Raw genomic sequence first — 19,116 nt, 5'->3', positions numbered from 1 at the left:
TAGCTATATATGGCTGACTTTGGGAACAAACGACAGAAACGTCGATGAAAATTATCACTCATGTAAATTGTCGTAGGCAAGGTTCTAAAAGACGCTAGGTGCTAGTCGGGAAGCGGGCTGGGGCCTAGCGCCTAGACAGACTAGACGGATTTAATTAAATCTATTATATTTCGTGTACATAAGTGTCTGTTTATACTTAAAATATATATAATTTCATCATAACCTACAAAATAGAATGACAAATATATTATGAGCTATTGGAACATAATGAAAACATGGGGAACAAACATATAATGTGTGTTCATTTAAGTATTCAGCAAGTCTCTTACAATTTATTGAAAAAAATAAAATGCAAAATGAAAGTTATCTATTTTTTGTCTAAGTGAGTCATAACCTAGGCGGGTCTGGCGGGTTAGATGGGTGCCTAGACAGTCTAGATGGGCGCCTCAGTAGGTTTAGGCGCCCTTTCTTAACAACTTTTTAGTTATGTCTCTAGCCCTCTGGATTTATTTTGGATAACTTATGATAGTACCGATCGGTGGATGGATAGCAATCCATATCCTTCAATTAATTAGATTCATGTGGAGAAATCTCAAAACAAAAAAAAAATTAAAAAAAAAAACACAACAGATGCAAGATACATCTCTTTTCCTCTTTCTCAACCATATTGTTTCATATGGGCGCAAACAACTTTTTATTTATATATGTAGTCTACTGGATTTTATTTTGACGAACTCATGATAGCATTTATATTGATCGGTTAATGGATAAGCATTATACATGCTGCTGGCACAAACAACTTTCTATTTATGTTTGTAGTATAGTGAATCTTGTTTTGACAAACTCATGATAGTACTCCTATAAATTTATCGGTTAATAGATAAGCATTATGCATGTTATTAGCGCAAACAACTTTTTATTTATGTTTGTATTCTATTGAATCTTGTTTTGACAAACCATGATAGTACTCCTACATATTGATGGGTTGATGGATAAGCATTATGCGTGCTGCTGGCGCCAATTTTTTATTTATGTCTCCATTCCACTGAATCATGTTTTGACAAACTCAAATAATATCTTTGTTGATGCACAAAATCAGCGAGGACTTTGGTACAATAAAAAATGTCAAGTTTGTGACCTTCGCTAGATTGCTCCGGTCACTAGTGTGGATAAGTATGCAAATGGATAGAGACAGGGAAGCAAACACAAGATGTACGTGGTTCACCCATATTTGCTACGTCTACGGAGTAGAGGAGTTCTCATTAATTGTGAAGGGCTTACACAAGTACATAGGTTCAAGCTCTCATTTAGTGAGTACTAGTGAATGATTTAGTACAAATGATATTGGGGATTATTGTGGGAGAATAATCTCCTTTTATAGAAGAGAGTTTATAGCTTTGTTCTGTCATTGACACTTGTCATGCTGTGATTGGCCTTTGATGTTGACACGTGTTGCAGTGTGATTGGCATCCTGGTTGGAGAGAAACTCTTCTGAGTCCTTGACGCTATAACGTTGACCGGTGCTTGGTAGTTTCGGGATTGGTCAAGTATGGTACAAACAATCTTAATCGGTTAATGGATAAACATTATGCATACTGTTGGGGCAAACAACTTTCTATTTATGTTTGTAGTCTACTAAATTCTATTTTGACAGGCTCATGATAGTACTCTTAACGATTAATTGATGGTTAAGCATTCTGCATGCTAATGGGCACAAACAACTTTCTATTTTGTGTCTCCAATTCCCTGAATCAATTCTGTTTTAACGAACTCATAATATTACTACTATTAATATGTCTACTATGGATAAGGATTATACATGCGCGGCCAGGAAGCAAAATCCCGCAAATATCTACCAGCCAACTTGTCAGGCAGCTAACAGAACTCCATGTGCTTTCATGGGATGAAAGTTGAAACCTATCCATCATATATGAGCATTCAACCAAAAACTTCGTGCCAGTGTCAGCTGTAGTCGCATGGCAAGACATGCAGATGATACAAAAGAGAGATTTGGAGTTTTATAGTGTTAGTAATTAGGTCGGCCAATAAAATTACGAAGACTTCTTTTAGAGCACTTCCATCCCATGAATATATCCTGGGCTATTGGGCAATCCAATCCCCCCTCGTCAAAATCACTCCAGCCCAACTCACTTAACTGGGTTCCAAGGGAGCCCGACAGACAACACGAACTCGACTCACCTAGCTCATCACCGCAGGTGGTTGACGTCAGCCACTTTTTTATATTTATTTAGGCAGGCGTGTGAATTACACGCAGGAGGAAGGCAAGTGGCCCGACAAAAAGAAAAGAGTTGGGGCCCGCCGGGCAGGCACACTCAGCCTTTCCGAAAGGTTAGGTAAGGTGTCAAAATTTGGACGGTTGGTTTTTCAGATCAACATTTAGGCTTAAAAATTCAGAAAATTTTCAAATGTTACCGTTGGCATAAGTGTCAAAACTAGGTTGTTGGATTACAATTTTTTGTAATCCGACGGTCCGTTATTAATTAAGTTAATAAAAATTATTAAAAAATACAAAAATAAATATAACCTAACCATGCTCTTCCACCTTACATCATATTTCATATTTATTCACAAATCGTTCGAAAGTTTATCCATAAAATTCTTACAGAATCATGACTCGTGGAGCTATAGAATTGGTTAAAAGTCTACTCGAAAATTTATCCACAAAAATTGTACTTCCGCTTAATGACACGTGATGTGACGAGATTGGTTAAAAATCATATCTAAAATTAAAAATAAGATTATCTTTTATTATTTTATATAAACATATAATAATATATATGTTAGTACCCATAAGCCTTGCTATTCAGTTTTGGGAAAGAGGTACACTTGGGCATTTACTATTCACTAAAGACAGTAATTGCCTTGCTTAGTAGCCCATACAGTAATTACTTGGGAAATTTGGTAGGGGTGGAAGTGCTCTTATAGGTTCGCCTAGCTAAAGGCTCTCATTGCTTTCTAACTCTAAGCAAGCTAATAACTAAGAGAAATGTTAAGAAGATTCTCTGAAGACTCTCCATAAACTCTCTGCCATTTCATGTTTTTGTTACAATATTCTATAATGTTTGCGAGAATTGTCGTTAAACGGTAAGGTGACAGAGAATCTATAGAGAGCCCACTTTGAGAGAGTTTCCTTAGCAGTTCTCGATAAAGAAACGTTCTTGCCGAGAACATGATCAATGATCATGACGTCCTTGCTTACCTTTTCTTTACAAAAATCATTGTTCTAAAAATCTCCATCTAGTGCCGGTTAGGTGGTTGTCCACCACCCCGATTAATGCATAGGCGTTTAAAAATTAAGAAATGGTGTCTAGACCTGCTGAGGCGCCCGCCTAGACTACCTATGCACCCGCCTAGCCCTCCCAGACCTGTCTAGACACCTACCTAGGTTGCAACTCACTTAGATAGAAAATAGATAACTTTTCTTTTGCATTTTATTGTTTCCAATAAATTGTAAGAGACTTATTGGACACTTAAATAAACATACATTATATGTTTGCTCCTCATGTTTTCATTATGTTTCATTACTTTATAATATATATATATATATATATATATATCATTCTATTTTCTAGTTTATGATGAAATTATATATATTTTAAGTATAAACAGACACTTATTTATCCGAAATACAATAGATTTACTTAAATGCACATAGTCCGCCTAAGCTTCGTCTAGTCACCTAGGCGCTAGGTCCCAGTCCGCCATCCAACTAGCACCTAGCGTCTTTTAGAACCTTGCGAAAATGTTATCTAGGGAGTGTGCCAAGAAGCAGCTCGCTATATTAACTCTCAGGCCATCTCCAACCGAAGGGTCCAGAGGGCCGAAAATAGCCCTAAAACCGTCTTCAACCGAGGGCTAGGCCAAAGGGCTCGGGAATCTGGGAGGGCCCCACGGGATCGGAGAGGGCTGGAGGGCTGGCTGCTTTCGGCCAGCCAGCCAGCCCCGGGCTGGCTATTTTTTTTTTTTAATGTTTCTCATTTCTGTCTGTTACAAACGACAAAAATAACAATTTGAATTCAAACTTCCAACGGCTAGTGCCACTAGCCGTTGTAAATCCTTTTTTTTTTTTTTTATGAATTTAAACCTTTTTTTTTCTTATTTTTTTCTATAACTTCCTATAACTTCTATTTTACAAAATTTGTTTCAATTTTTTTTTAATTCTATTTTTTTCCTATAACTTATATTTTACAAAATTTGGTTCATATTTTTTTCATATAACTTCTATTTTACAAAATTTGTTTCATATTTTTTTTTTAAATTCCATTTTTTTCCTATAATTTCTATTTCACAAAATTTGTTTCATATTTTTTTTAAATTCTATTTTTTTTCCTATAACTTCCTAAGCCATTATACAACATTAAATTAAATTAAGTAACATGAAACAACATTAAACAATATGAAACAACATTAAATAACATTAACCAACATAAAAATTATACAACACTAACCAACATGATTTTTAAATAAAATTAAGTTGTAGTTTTTAAATAATAAATTATGTTTGGCCCTCGGTTGGAGACGGTTTTTTGTGACAGGGCTAAAACGAGTCCTCTGGCCCTCTGGCCCTCGGTTGGAGACGGAGGCAAATATGACCATGTACTGTTCATTAAAATATTAATATCTTGGAGAATCTTGGAGGGCCAGAGGGCTAAAACGAGCCCTCTGGCCAGCCATCGGTTAGAGATGGCCTCATAAAAAAAATTTAAGTATCCAACATTTTATATTACAACATTTAATATGTTGAACCGTGTTCTTAGCACACTACAAATTCTCTATTTATCTATATCGCGCTAGATGGTCAAAGTGATGAATTGAAGCCAGCAACTCCGACAAGTGCCTAGTGGAGTAGAAAATGTCGAAGAAAATTATGCACGAAAGTTGAAACGGTGGACTCAAGACAAAAATGGTTTTTGTCGTAGTCCTAAACACGTGCAGAATACCACAGAAAATTCCACAAAGTTCTAACCTTTTCGTGCTAAATAAGCATACCAAATGTAATCAAGGAGAACATTTTTAATGTACTCTGAGCACAGTACGCCCCATATTATTAAATATAATCAGTAGGACACCTTAAAAAAAAATTCATTAATTTTATAATGACATATAATGTAACACCTTCTATTATGGACGTACTGAAAAATTTATCATCTTCAAGTTTGATTTCATTAAAAAACAACGACAATCACCCATTTTCTTCTTACATTTTATAGCTTTTTCTTAAGGAAAACTAATGAAAATGGCTTGAAAACTTTGAGTTTTAACGATAAGGACAAAATAAATGGTAAAGTGAATAATACTATGATTAACTTTTTAGTGTAAAAATGTGATTTTTCATTAAAATGAACAGTATCAAAAGCTTTTCTTTAAAATTCTTTTTTTTCTTATCTAAACTAATATAAAATGGAGCATGTATGATTATTAGGTGTCATGTGTATTATTAAAATACATATTAATGAAATCTTTTTTGTTAATCAAAAGAGAGTGAAAAGACATTTTTGTCTTTTGTCACAACAAAAAAGTTAAAGATAACAACATAATTTCACAAATAAAAATTTTGTTATTTTTTGTTTAACTTTAAGCCTTATCTACATATGATCTTATCATATCTAATTTAATAAAAAAATTTAAAAAAAAAAAAAAAAAAAAACTAACTTCTCTCCCACTCTCCCCACTCCAACGTTCTCTCTCACTCTCTTCTTCTCTCCTTCAAATTTAAAACAAAAGTAAAAAAATTTACACGGACTTTATATGTGGGCATATATATTAGTATTTATTAACAAAACTCTCTTTTATCATAAAAAAAATTAAAAAAAAAACAATTTGATCTTTTATTCACAATTTAATAAAACTAAAAGAAAACACATGGGCATTAAAATAAATTTCAAACAAAAAAGAGTTTTATTTTATTTTTTATCTTTCCTCACATGGGCATTAAAATAAATTTCACTTTATCCTTACCTCACGTCTCTCTTCTTAACTGCACAAACCCGTGCAAAAAGAAAAAAAAAAAAAAAACAGCTCTCACATACAGTGTGTGGATTTAGACTAGTCAAAGGATAATGTTTTTCACATTCTCTTGTTAATTTTTGTTCATTTATCTTTTTCAGTTCATTTGATCACACAACCAAAAATTGTAATGAGTGTGTAAAAGATAAAAGGGTAAAAGACTGTTTACTACCCTAATGTTTCGTGGTTTTCAATATTTAGTACATCAAGTTTTTTTCGTCTCAGAATCATACCTAAAGTGTAAATTTTGGGACAGTCTCATACATCCGTTAGTCAAACTGTTAAGTTTTTCGTTAACTGTGATGTGACGCACTGAGTGGGCGCCACGTGTCATCCACGTTTTTTTTTTTTTCTTTCTTTTCTTTTCTTCTTCTTCCTTCTTCTTCTTCTTCCTCCGACTGCAACTTTCTGCTTTTTTTTTTTTTTTTTTTTTTGCTTCTTCCTTTTGCTTCTTCCTTCCTTCCTCCTTCCTTTCCCTTTCTTCCCCTTCTTCCTTCTTCTTCCTTCTTCTTCCTCCGAAATTTGGAAGATGATATTCCTTGGTGTATGCTTTTCGCAGACGATATAGTGTTGATAGATGAAACTCAGGAAGGGGTAAATGCAAAGCTTAACCTTTGGAGAGAAGTGTTGGAATCTAAAGGTCTTCGCCTAAGCCGATCAAAGACAGAATATATGGAGTGCAAGTTCAGTGCAAATGGAGGCCAAAACGAGTTAGGGGTGAGGATCGGAGATCAAGAAATACCAAATAGCGACCGTTTTCGTTACCTAGGATCTATCTTGCAAAAGAACGGAGAATTAGATGGAGATCTCAACCATAGAATACAAGCTGGATGGATGAAGTGGAAGAGTGCATCCGGCGTGTTGTGTGACCGCCGTATGCCACTGAACCTCAAGGGAAAATTTTATAGGACGGCAATAAGGCCGGCGATGCTGTATGGCACAGAATGTTGGGCGGTGAAGCATCAACACGTACACAAAATGGGTGTAGCGGAGATGAGGATGCTTCGTTGGATGTGTGGGCACACGAGAAATGATAAGATTAGGAATGAGGATATCCGGGGTAAAGTAGGAGTAGCCGAAATTGAAGGAAAGATGAGAGAAAATCGGTTACGGTGGTTTGGACATGTGCAAAGAAGGCCTACTGACGCTCCGATTAGAAGATGCGACTATGGGACAGAGGTTTAGGGCCGAAGGGGTAGAGGAAGACCTAGGAAAACTTTGGAAGAGACCCTAAGAAAAGACTTAGAGTACTTGGATCTAACAGAGGACATGACACAGGACAGAACACAATGGCGTTCTATGATTCATATAGCCGATCCCACTCAGTGACTTGGATTTTCCAAGTCTCCAACCGAGAAGTTTTCCTCACTCGGGAAATTAAGGGAACACTACCTCAACCTATATGCTCCACTCACAAAGCTTCAACATACAAGCTTCAACAAAAGAAAATTCAAAGAACTTAGTGAAGAAGGCTTTGGTGTATTTAACACAATACGTTGAAATGAAGGAAAGCTTATTTATTGATATCCCCGATAAATTACAAATATGTACATATACTTGAGTCAAAATAAACAAACAAGAGGGAGCCTTCACAAAGGTTGCTTAGGAGAAGTCTCAGCAGTCGGTAGAGCCCCAGAAAGAGAAGGCACCGGAGGGGGATGATTCGGAGCCTCAGTACTGGACAGAACCCTAGAAGGAGGAGGCATCAGAGGTTGATCATTTGGAGCTTCATTACGCGGTACAGCCCCAGAAGACGAAGGCAATAAATGTCTTTGGAACAAACCCACAAATCTCTGATGATCAAGTAAAACCTGACCATCAGATTCCTTCATCTGGTCAAGCTTCCTCTTTATGTTTGTAGCATAGTCATGTGCGAGCCGGTGCAACTGTTTATTCTCATGCTTGAGCCCTCTAATCTCTTGTTTGAGACTCATCACTTCAGCCGCCAATGATTCAACTTGGCGGGTTCGAGCAAATAGGCGTTGGGCCATATTAGACACAGAACCTGCACACTGAACATTAAGAGCCAGAGAATCCTTAACAGCCAACTCATCAGACCGTTTGGAAAGTAGTCTGTTATCTTTGGGAGTGAGAAGGTTCCTGGCCACTACCGCAGCGGTCATATCATTCTTCATCACGGAATCCCCAACGGTAAGAGGACCAGTAGGGGAGACGAAGGATGGGCGCCATATGTTGTCTGGAGAAGGCGGGGCTGCCTCTTCAACAAGGTTCAAGTCAAAACGACGGTCGGAGGGGCCAGACATTTTCAAAGGTGTTGAAGAGAGAAGAGGTCGGACAAATCAAGATCTTAGAAGTGCAAGAATGAAGCTTCTACTGGTGGATATTCAAGTGTGCTTTGGAACTCAATGTCTGCCCCTATAAAAATCTGCACTCGATGAAGCTTCAGAAATCGAAGAGGCGCCTGCTCAGAAATCGAAGAGGCGTTTGCTTTCTCAAAAGCTGGGCTGCTCAGAGACCACGAGGGTCGATCTCAGAAATCGAAGAGGCGTTTGCTTTCTCAAAAGCTGGGCTGCTCAAAGACCACGAAGGCCGATCTCAGAAATCGAAGAGGCTTGCTTTCTCAAAAGCTGGGCTGCTCAGAGACCACGAGGGCCGATCTCAGAAATCGAAGAGGCACCTACTTTTCCAGCCCTGTCAGCACCTGTCACACGCACACTCAGCTTTGCGGAAATTATGGGCATTCTGTCGAAGATTTCTGGCGAAGTAGAAAGCACATGAATCGTACTGTTCAATCACCCACTTCCCACACGCAACAGTAGCTCATGGGTACCACATATAACTTTGCCAAAGTTCTCTGACAAAGTTGAGACACGTGAAGCTTGCAGCTCCCACTACATCGCTCTGACCAAGAAGGGTAAAAGATTAGCAAAGAAACAACACTAACAAAGTTTAGACACATAAATTTTGAAGGTCTAGCTACCATATTATTACCCACAAGGGTAAAGGAACAGTACCACTGTTGGATAATTGGAAAGTCCCGGTGTGTCAACCTCTGTGCTTCGTGGCAAGGTAGACTAGCAAACATGCCCAACCTTTACTCACATTCGAGAAAACACTCCCAACAAGATTGCTTGCTCCAAAATCGAAGAGGCACCGCCCTCCGAATCTCGAGAGCCAGACTCCCAACATGATTACTTTCTCAAAAATCGAAGAGAGGGTAAAGGAACAGTACCACGGCTGGATAATCGGAAAGTCCCTGTGTGTCAACCTCTGTGCTTCGTGGCAAGGTAGACTAGCAAACATGCCCAACCTTTACTCACATTCGAGAAAACACTCCCAACAAGATTGCTTGCTCTAAAATCGAAGAGGCACCGCCCTCCAAATCTCGAGAGCCAGACTCCTAACATGATTACTTCCTCAAAAATCGAAGAGAGGGTAAAGGAACAGTACCACTGCTGGATAATTGGAAAGTCCCTGTGTGTCAACCTCTGTGCTTCGTGGCAAGGTAGACTAGCAAACATGCCCAACCTTTACTCACATTCGAGAAAACACTCCCAACAAGATTGTTTGCTCCAAAATCGAAGAGGCACCGCCCTCCGAATCTCGAGAGCCAGACTCCCAACATGATTACTTTCTCAAAAATCGAAGACACCGCTCTCCGAATCTCGAGAGCCAGACCCCCAGTAGGATTGCTTTCTCAAAAATCGAAGAGGCATCGTTCTCCGAATCTCGAGAGCCAGACCCCCAGTAGGATTGCTTTCTCAAAAATCGAAGAGGCATCACCGCCCTCCGAATCTCGAGAGCCAGACTCTCAACATGATTACTTTCTCAAAAATCGAAGACACCGCTCTCCGAATCTCGAGAGCCAGACCCCCAGTAGGATTGCTTTCTCAAAAATCGAAAAGGCATCGTTCTCCGAATCTCGAGAGCCAGATCCCCGACAGGATTGCTTGTTCGAAAACCGAAGAGACACCACTTTCCCAACTTCAAGAGCTGGATCTCCTTGGATAAAGCTTGTCTGTAATCTTCACACGCAACATTAGCTTTCCAGATACCACAGACCACTTTTTCAAAGTGCTCTGACAGAGTTAAAACTTGTGAAGCTGGCAGCTCCCACTACCGTGCTATGACCAAGCAGGGTAAAGGAATAGCATTATTACTTGATGTTAGGGAGACTCCTATATATGTCGACCTCCATCCCCAACGGACCGGCAGACCTGCAAAAATGCTCAACCCTTCCTCTTATCTGAGAGGGCACTCCCAACGAAGCCTTTCGAAATATTCAGCTTTCTTTCCCCCCGATAATACCTCTGTAAACAAGCTATACTAGAGCAAGAATATCTCATATCATCAGGGTTAAAAGCAAGAGTATCCCATATCATGCTTTTTCCCTGTCTTTTCTTTTGGCCTTGTTCTTACCTGCAAGACAAGGAGAAATAGAGCAATCAGTCAGCACTTGGAATCAAGCTTCCAGCCAGGAACTGACTGCCTGGAACCCCTTACCTGATTACTTACCTAGCATTGCTCTCGAGTACTCATCTTCAACACCTTATGCTTCCAGGGAAGATCCCGCATCTGCCTGAGGAACAGATAGGGCAAGTGAGAATGATACAAGGAAGCATGTGGAGACAAGCGTAACAGCACACGTGCCGATACATCCATTACTCTGTCAAAAGCAAAAGTATCCCATATCAGCAGGGTCGAACGTACTCTAGATTTGATGGACTTGTTTTGACCTTCAAATTCTTCAGTCGGCCTTATCTCTGGAGGAAACCAGAAAACCCTCCAGCCCAGTTCAAGAATAAGCCTGTGGAAAGTTACTTCTTCAAAAGCAAAAGTATCCCATATCATCTCTTCTCATTTTTCTTCTCTTTATCCTTCATGCTGCCTGCAAGATAGGGAGAATGTGAACAATCAGCCGGAGCTCTGATTGCTTACCTTGTCTGTCACCTCTTTCAGCAGATCCCCTAGCTCGGCGACTTGGGGGACTCCTACTACATGGTTTGTATCGCGCTTGACCAAGCCTGAAACTACAAGTAAGCTTCAAGTGACATTGATACATTACCTTGTGCATCTCCATCAGTTACAGATACCACCCCTGGATGGAGAAGAGTACTTCCAGAGAAGATGCCACATCTACCTATGAGACAGATAAGGAAAGTCAAGATGATACCACACTCCAGTACTAAGAAGTTTCATGGTTACGAGATCATTCTCCCACAATATTTCCTAATGTCATTTGTACTAAATCATTCACTTGTACTCACTAAAGGAGAGCTTGAACCTATGTACTTGTGTAAACCCTTCACAATTAATGAGAACTCCTCTATTCCGTGGACGTAGCCAATCTGGGTGAACCACGTACATCTTGTGTTTGCTTTCCTATCTCTATCCATTTATATACTTATCCACACTAATGACCGGAGCAATCTAGCGAAGATCACAAAAAGTGACCGTTTTCGCTACCTAGGATCTATCTTGCAAGAGAACGGAGAATTAGATGGAGATCTCAACCATAGAATACAAGCTGGATGGATGAAGTGTAAGAGTGCATCCGGCGTGTTGTGTGACCGTCGTAGGCCACTGAAGCTCAAGGGAAAATTTTATAGGACGGCAATAAGGCCAGCGATGTTGTATGGCACAGAATGTTGGGCGGTGAAGCATCAACACGTACACAAAATGGGTGTAGCGGAGATGAGGATGCTTCGTGGGATGTATGGGCACACGAGAAAGGTTAAGATTGGGAATGAGGATATCCGAGGTTTGGACATGTGCAAAGAAGGCCTACTTACGCTCCGGTTCGAAAATGTGACTACGGGACAGAGGTTCAGGGCCGAAGGGGTAGAGGAAGACCTAGGAAAACTTTGGAAGAGACCTTAAGAAAAGACTTGATTTTGGATCTAACGGAGGACATGACACAAAACCGAACGCAATGGCGTTCTAGGATTCATATAGCCGACCCCACTTAGTGGGAAAAGGCTTTGTTGTTGTTGTTGTTGTTCTTTCTTCTTCTTCTTCATCTTCTTCCTCAAAAAAAAAAAAAACACTTTCATCTTCCCCCAAATTCGGAGGAAGAAGAAGAAGAACGAAGAAGGGGAAGGAAGAAGGAGAAGAAGGAGGAAGAACAAAAAAAAATTGAATCTGGGCAGATTCGGAGGAAAAAGAAGAAGAAGAAGAAGAAGAAGAAGAAGGAAGGAGGAAAGAGAAAGAAGAAGAAGAAGAAGAAGAAGAAGAAAAGATAAAAGTGTTTTTTTTTTTTTTTTTTTTGAGGAAGAAGAAGAAGAAGAAGGAGGAAGAAGAAGAAAGAAAGAAAAAAAAAAACAAACTTCCCCAGATTTCGGAGGAAGAAGAAGAAGAAGAAGAAGGAGAAGGAAGAAGAAGGAAGAAGGGGAAGGAAGAAGGAGGAAGAAGAAGAAAGAAAGAAAAAAAAAAAAACATTCCCCAGATTTCGGAGGAAGAAGAAGGAAGAAGGGGAAGAAAGGGAAAGAAGGAGGAAGGAAGGAAGAAGCAAAAGGAAGAAGAAAAAAAAAAAAAAAAAACAGAAAGTTGCAGTCGGAGGAAGAAGAAGAAGAAGAAGGAAGAAGAAGAAAAGAAAAGAAAAAAAAAAGAAAAAAAAATTTTTAAAAAATTAAAAAATTAAAAAAAATTAAAAAAAAACGTGGATGACACGTGGCGCCCACTCAGTGCGCCACGTCACAGTTAACGAAAAACTTAACAGTTTGACTAACGGATGTATGAGACTGTCCCAAAATTTACACTTTAGGTATGACTCTGAGACGAAAAAAACATGATGTACTAAATGTTGAAAACCACGAAACATGAGGGTAGTAAACAGTCTTTTACCCAAGATAAAAATAAGTGTGTGAATATCACTAATCTAATTAAATATTAACATATCATTAATTATTTAAAAAAAAACATATCACATCACTCGAGTGCAAATAGACAATTTCATCCATAAAAGCAAAAGATTATTTTTCAAATATGGGCTTTTTAAGTCAAATTGATCATTATAAGAATTTTGATAATAAGAATAAAATGGTGTTGAATAAGTATTCATTTGGAAAATGTTTTTAAATGACCGAAAACGTATTTAGAAAAAATATTTTTAAATTTCAAAAACACTTAAAACGCATGATGCAAATATTAGTGTAGTTGTTGTAATCCACAAAATTAGAAGGATTGAAACTTTTATATTGATTGTAGAAAAAGAATTCACATAATTCATTTTATTAATCTCCATACATAACATGCATTCATAAATCTCATTCTACACTTCTCAAATGTATTTTTCTTTCTAATTATAAAAAACTTGAAATGTCAAATGAAATTTTTGAAGTGTCAATAACAATTCCCTTTAGATAATATATATATCTAAAGTGTTGAAATTTTTCCTTTTATTCATTCTTTTTCCTAACTGTGTGCGTGCCAAAATAATTTAGCCTGAGTGAGTAGTATAGAATATTTGTTTTCATTTAACACACACACATAGACATAGTTGTTTGTTGTTATTTTTTGTTTGTAAAATATTTGTAGTTCTCGCTTAAACTATTGTTTCTGTACTTGCAGATAAGATTCATAGAAAAATTGGTGTTTCACTGGATTTAGACCAATGTCTAGATGGGTTCCTGTACCCTTGGTCTGTCTTCTCATATTTCTGCTCTTTGCGTCGTCTAGGAACTTTTGGTCAGGTTTTGGAATGATGGGATAGGGAAGCAAAAGAAATGGTAGCTATAAAAGTTGTCAGGACTATCAAGAAATACCGTATTGAAGTTGATGTGCTACATTTGCGTGGGGGACAAGGATTGTCTGCCCTTCATTTTTTATGTCTTTATGTTTGTGTAGTCATGATTAAATCACGTCAACATTTTATATTACTATTCAATTTGTCTTATTATATCCATAAAAAAAATATAAAATATTAATGTGACTTAACCGTGACCACACAAAACAGGAAGGCACAGAAAAGGCATCGGAAGTAGAGGGCAAACAATCTTTGTCCTTGCGTGGGAAGTATGATGGGAATGGAAGTCGGTGAGTATGCTTTTCCTATCATGATTATTTCTTTGGAAGTTTTAATGAAACATTTTTAGTATTGTTCACTTTTAACGAAAATGATATTTTTACTCTAAAAATTCACACATGATACTATTCACAACAACATCTCTTTATCATTTTGATTAAAACTCAAAGTTTTCAAGTCATTTTTATTATTTCTAATTATTTCTTTTGCTTCTTAGCAGTTGTAAAATGAAATTTGGGTCCATTGTTGGTAAAGTGGCTTTATTCTTTGCAGTTGTTTTCAAACAGAAATTATGGTTATTTCTTTTGCTTCTTAGCAGCTGTAAAATGAAATTTGGGTCAGTTGTTAGTTAAGTGGCTTTATTCTTTGCAGTTTGTGTTCAAACACGGAACTGGTTTGACTATCGTAACCATATATGTATAGTAAGTATATCAATATGCTTGATTTTTGATAAAATGATTCCCCAACTTCACCAATATTTTTGGGGGTTAAGACATTTTTTAATTTAAATGGTCTTAACTGGTATTTGAGATGCTTGTGCCCAGCTTATACAATTTCCTCCAGAAAACTAATTATCGCGCATTTCTGGTTGACCTTGTCCGCGAACTTGGCAGGCAACTGTTGGAATGTGTGGCATGTGTGTAGTTGGACTTCTGTTGTTTCTCTTATTTCATTCAAAGTTTATAGCAGCAGTTGTAGTATTCTTTAGGTTTTTACCTTTCTTTCTTAAAAATTTACCGGTAGTTTCTGCTTTTGTCTTTATAGCAAAGCTTATTTCCATGACACTCTGAGCATCTTTTATTAGACTGGACAATGAATTTAAATTGCAACGCTATTAGTTCACGGGGACAATCAGTTGTATTCAATCGTAACCATAACAAGGGTTCGAACCCAGTCGAAGCTGGGGGTGGGGGGGGCCGCTAGGCCCTCACGTTCAAATTATATTACTTAAGAAAATATACAACCGGGGGAGGGGACATAGTACCTAAACCCCAACAATCAAAAATACAATCATATACAACCATTCCTAGTGAAGCTCCTTGAAATTTCATTATCCTTTGCCTTTTTTTCCTTTTCATATTATTAGAGAGTTGTTTCCTAAAAGACATGGCTTCGATACTTTGTTTGCAAAAATTACCTACACATGATATAACAAAAATTTCCTATCAAAATTATCATTCCAACACATATTATATATTATAAAAACACTAACATATAGTTTAACATATTATAAAAATTGAACCTAAAAATTGGGTTTGAAATGAAATCAAATAATTCAATAAGTCAAGAATTCAATTCATCAACAACAACAATTCTATACATCAATTGTCATATAATTCTATGCTACTTGCAAAATTTTATATGAAATTATGAATTGATAATTCAAAATTTAAAAATTAGTTTACCTCAAAACTCAAAAGGAAGGGTTGGTGGTGAGTGAGTGCTCTTGCACTTGCAACGACCAATGGGCTTGGCGCTGAGCTGAGGAGGAGGGACAGCCGGACAGGGACCTCCTGTGCTGCAACAGCTTGCTGGTGAAAGGGAGTCAGGGGGTCAGGACGGCAAGGAGAAGTTGGGGAAATGGGGAACAAAGGGGGGTGGGGATATGGGAGTTAGGGTTAGTGGGGACCGAGTGGTCCCTTTAATGTCGTTTTGTTCTTTTTTTTTTGTTGATTATAATGCCCAAAACCTAGACCACCGAGTGGCCCCTCTAATGTCCTTTATTTTTTTTATTTTTTTTGTAACGCCCAAAACCTAGGCTGTTTTTCATCTTTCCTGGGCTCTTGCCCTATTTGGGCTCTGGACTTTTTATTTTTATTTTTTTATACCTAGTTATTTGGGTTACATTTTTTTTTTGCCCCCTTCAATTTTGGCCCTGGACAGTTGCCCCTGTGGCACCGAGCCTGGGCCGGGCCTGGTCCTGTGAGATTGCCCACTCATAACAAGAACTAGGGTTTTGAGGTCAATGTCATAACCCTGGATTTTGCAATGGGACATGGTTTCCTTGGGAAGATCAATGGAGCTGGAGGATGCAGTCTTAGGGTTTCTTTTATTACCATATTGAGGTATTGGAGCTGATTTGTATCAATTTCTGTGACTTTTCTTTTGTTTCCGATGCATTTTTTTCTTCTGCTTGTGCTTTCTTCATCAGTTTAGGGTTCTTAGCTAATTCTATTCGAAATAATTATTGTGATTATGATAATATCTTCCTGAATTAGGAAAATGTTATCATAGTTATTATAATATTATAATCATTATAATTTACCTCTTCTAGCATAAGTCAAATGCCACAAATTGTGGATCACGGCTTACATGCCGTAATAGCGGCTATGCGCTTAATTGTAATATTTGTATATAATACCTTGTATAGAAAGAATTATGCAATTTGAAGAAAATCATTAACCCAATTTTCTATTACTCAAACCCTAGTCAATTTGCCCTGCAAAATCTTCCTTTGGTTTCTTAAGAAATTATGCCATCGCCACACCATTGTAATTGCGCCCGTATCTGTTCCACTTAAAAATAAATTTTGTTTCACAATTGTAACATCATAATCAGAAAACTGCATTGAAAACAAAATAGAAAATTGATGCATGAAAAAATAATTAATAAATTTCGCAAACCAGTTTTCTCTTTGTGAACACGGCACACTCATGTAATTTACTTTGTCTTTTTATAATCGTTCAATTTAAATATAACTTAAAGACCGAAAAAAAAGAAGGGTGAGTCTAGAAAATAAAAGTTGTGAAAATCACACACACGACAAATTTCTTTCTTTCCGTTTTTTCGCAAAACTACGTACAAATTTTATTTTGCAGTTATAAAAGAACTTTTCTAAATAAGCACTACTAAAAAGTGGATTTAAACTTGGTTCTGCATAAAAGAAATCTCTTTTTTAATAATTAAAAAAATGGGGTGATAGTGTTCACTGTTCAGCTCCCTAGATATTATTAGAATAAAGAGAGAAATGCAAACGAGGGGGACCTAAAGTCAAATCTCGTTGAGAAAAAAAAAATAGAGCAAGTAATACGGTAGGGGAACAAAAAATCAACCCCATGTACAAAGAAAACATATTGTAAAAAATCATCTTAAAAGATAGTTGATAGGAACAGAAAAATCATGAATATAAGTAAAAACTGCACATAAAGGATCGTCAAACCACCAGTAATATGCAGCATGATCTGCATCAATATTAACTAAGGCATCAACCACACATTTATTCTTGTGAAATATATGAGAAATAAAAATACCGCATATGTCTAATATGCCATAGGCAATTGCTCCAATCAATTAAGATATTGCCTTATATGCCAAAACTCTCAAATAAACAACAAATTAATTAATTAATTGCATCCATATTGTCATCATGTCTAGGCAATTGCTCCAATCAATTAAGATATTGCCTTATATGCCATAACTCTCAAATAAACAACAAATTAATTAATTAATCGCATCCATATTGTCATCATGTCTAGGCAATTGCTCCAATCAATTAAGATATTGCCTTATATGCCATAACTCTCAAATAAATAACAACTTAATTAATTAATCGCATCAATTAATTAATCGCATCCATATTGTCATCATGTCTAGGCAATTGCTCCAATCAATTAAGATATTGCCTTATATGCCATAACTCTCAAATAAACAACAAATTAATTAATTAATCGCATCCATATTGTCATCATGTCTAGGCAATTGCTCCAATCAATTAAGATATTGCCTTATATGCCATAACTCTCAAATAAGCAACAAATTAATTAATTAATCGCATCCATATTGTCATCATGTCTCTCTCTTGTCTCTATTGCCACGTATGGATGCAAACAATTTTTTATTTATGTCTTCATTACATTGAATATTATTTTGACAAATTCATGATAATACTCTTATTGATGGGTTGATGGATAAGCATCACGCATGTTGCTAGACGCAAACAACTTTCTTTATGTTTCCAGTCCACTGAATCACACAATCTGGTGCATATGATTATTTAATTATAGCTTTTTTCATTAAAATACAAAGTCAATTTACTGCTTTTCTTCTTACATTTTATAGCTTTTTTTTAATTTTATTTTTAACCACTGATATTATCTCCACTAAAAATGAGGGGGATGACCTAGTAATAATGTGGTTTAAATTCGTCTTTAGAGAAAATCGAATGTAAGACCAATCACTTACAAGTGAAGAGAAATATCACTAGACCGTAATAAGTGGCATTTTATAGCCTTTTCCTATCTAAACAAATATAAAATGGAGCATGCATGATTATTAGTTGTTATGTATCTATATTATCTATTAATAAAATTTTCTTTGTAAAAAATGTCTAGATTGCAACGCATTAAGATGCCATTTCCAATAATAAATGTGTTCTTAGTGGGTCGTCTAGCTATTGTAAGTGTTCTAGAGTAAGCAAGGGCGGTTTCAGGATTTTAAACTAGAGGGGTCCCAATAATAAAGGTTAAAAATTTTATAGATAAAAATAAATTTAAAAGTTAAATTATAATACATTTCATTCATAAATCATACGCATAACAACATTACAAGCTATAAATCCTAATTTGCTTCCACGACGAGGTTTCATAGTCTGAAAATGTTCCATGATAGCTTCACTACCAATACATGAAAAAATATATCTCTCAACGTAAACAACTAAGTGTCGCTCAACAATGTTTTGTAGGCCTACAAGGTCCCATTTACAAATATGCTCTTCGGAACTCATCTTGAATATTAAGAGGATAGTCTTTCATTCGAATTTTGAACCAAATGGTGGTGGTGTGGGAAATTTAAAACAAATTAAGGTATGATATTGGAGTAAAATCAAAATATGAGATTGAATGGGTTTTTAGAATTTTAGGGTTTTGGAAATTAGGAAATTGGGGATTGGATGAATATGTGAAAATGGCCTTTGGGATGGGGAAGGGATGAGGAAGGTAATTTTAGAAAAATTGTTTTTGGGTTTCAAAAGTACTTAAAGTGTTTCATGCAAGAAACACATAGCCAGTACTTCTTGCAGGAAACCGTGTAGCTTTTCAGGATTAACTTGTTTTTTTACCAATGATTGGTTTCAGAAACATTTTCACTAAAAATGATTTCAATCATAT

At 36.8% G+C, this 19,116-nt stretch overlaps 1 protein-coding gene across 1 annotated transcript in view; it reads right to left on the bottom strand.

The window, feature by feature from the left end:
- The window catches only part of LOC126597614 (cytochrome P450 71B26-like), a 61,845-nt gene that overhangs the window by 38,854 nt on the left and 3,875 nt on the right, over positions 1 to 19,116 (bottom strand). The gene's annotated exons all lie outside the window — the stretch shown is intronic.

This window comes from Malus sylvestris, chromosome 13 (assembly GCF_916048215.2).
Source record: "Malus sylvestris chromosome 13, drMalSylv7.2, whole genome shotgun sequence".
NCBI lineage: Eukaryota > Viridiplantae > Streptophyta > Magnoliopsida > Rosales > Rosaceae > Malus > Malus sylvestris.
The sequence above is the reverse complement of the archived record's forward strand: the minus strand, read 5'-3'. Positions and strand labels throughout refer to the sequence as shown.